Source organism: Palaemon carinicauda, unplaced genomic scaffold, assembly GCF_036898095.1.
Source record: "Palaemon carinicauda isolate YSFRI2023 unplaced genomic scaffold, ASM3689809v2 scaffold90, whole genome shotgun sequence".
Lineage (NCBI taxonomy): Eukaryota > Metazoa > Arthropoda > Malacostraca > Decapoda > Palaemonidae > Palaemon > Palaemon carinicauda.
Window position 1 is genome coordinate 305,001 of NW_027172204.1, and position 2,091 is coordinate 307,091.

A 2,091-nucleotide genomic window follows, 5' to 3' on the forward strand; every position below is an offset into this window, starting at 1 on the left:
GTCGCCCACCGACGATTGGTCAACGCAGACTCGTACTTGTCGACACCTCTTCAACCCGCCCCCTCTAACCTCGCTCTCCACATCAGCGCACCCACGGAGGCCTACGGCCACCTCCTCATGTCGTACCCGGAAGTTTTCCGTCCAGAACTTCGCCAAACGCCCACGGTTCCTGCCAAGCACGGTATTTATCACCATATCAAGATGACGGGACCCGCAGTCTTCGCAAAATTCAGACGTCTGGCACCGAAACGATTGGCAGCCGCCAAACAGACGTTCGCCGAAATGGAGAAAATGGGCCTTTGCCAAAAGGCCTCCAGCCCATGGTCGTCACCCTTACATATCGTTCTGAAGAAAGACGGCTCCCTTCGTCCGTGCGGGGATTACAGGCGCCTGAAAATGCAAACAGAACCGGATCACTACCCCCTCCCAAACATTACCGATGTGACCTCCTACTTGCACAAAACGAAGGTTTTCTCTACGCTCGACCTCCTGAAGGGGTATTATCAGGTGCCTATGAACCCAGAAGACATCCCCAAGACCGCCATCACCACTCCGTTTGGCACATACACCTTCAATTACTCCTGTTTTGGCCTTCGTAATGCTGGGGCAACGTTTCAACGTCTCATGGATGGCATCTTAGGGGACCTCCCTTTCTGTGTATGTAATATGGACGACATACTTGTGTTCTCCTCCTCAAAGGAGGAACACCTCCGTCACCTGCGCATCGTGCTCGACCGCCTGCAAAAAAAAGGCCTTGTAGTCCGGTACGACAAGTGTACCTTTGGCGCCAACAAAGTGTCGTTCTTAGGGCACCGTATCACTCCTGAAGGAGTCCATCCCCTCCCTGAGAAGGTAGCAGCCGTTCAGAACTTCCCCGCTCCCTCGACGGTCAAAGCTCTGCAGGAATTCTTGGGCATGATCAACTATTATCACCGTTATCTGCCAGCCATTGCCGCCACTCCTGCTCCCCTCTACGCCTCCCTCAAGGGCAAGCCAAAGGACCAGAAGTGGGGCCCCTTCAAGAAGCAGCCTTCTGCAATGCAAAGAAGGCCCTATCAACTGCTGCGGCACTCACTTTTCCTATCCCACACGCCCCTCTCCTTCTTTCCACTGATTCTAGCGACGTCGTTATTGGTACAGTACTCAAGTAGGTGGTCAAGGGCGTGCCCCGCCCATTGGCCTTCTTCAGCAGAAAACTGTCCAGGGCAAAATCGGGTTATTCTACCTTTGATCGAGAATTACTGGCGGAGCACTTGGCTGTCCGTCACTTACGCCATTTCTTAGAAGGTGCGCCCTTCGTCATTCGCACAGACCACATGCCTCTGGTGCACACCTTCACTCGACAGTCTGACGCCTGGTCCGCCCGTCAACGCCGACATCTCTCCGCCTTGGCTGAATACAATTGCACCTTTCAATACGTCCCTGGGAAAATGAATCCCGTTGCCGATTCCCTGTCAAGAAACATGTTGGCTGCCGTTCCACTGGGATTAGATTACAATGCCCTGGCTGCAGCCCAACGACAGGATCCAGAGAATCAAGCTTGTAGGACATCCTGCACGTCCCTCCGTTGGGAAGACTTTCCCCTCGAAAAACTCCAACGTCACCCTCCTTTGTGACGTCAGTACTGGTCGACAGCGACCTTGGATTCCTGCTCCCATGCGCCGACAGGTGTTTGATTTCATTCACGGCCTTTCACATCCCTCGTGCCGTTCTACTGCACCGCTACTGAAGGCAAAGTTCATTTGGCACGGCATTTCTAAGGATGCTAAAGATTGGGTCCGCGGCTGTACTTCTTGCCAAACTTCCAAAGTACATTGACACACGGATTCAGGAGTGGGCACCTTTCCTCATCCTCAGCGTCGTTTCGCACACATTCACGTCGATGTTGTAGGCCCCCTACCCACATCACAAGGATATCGTTACCTGTTTACCGTCATTGACCGCTCCACCCGTTGGCCTGAAGTCATTCCCATGGAAACTGCAACGTCAGCCTCATGTACATCTGCCTTACTCTCTGGATGGATTTCAAGATTCAGTATCCCTGAGCATATTACTTCTGACAGGAGAGCCACCAATTGTGGACATCATTAG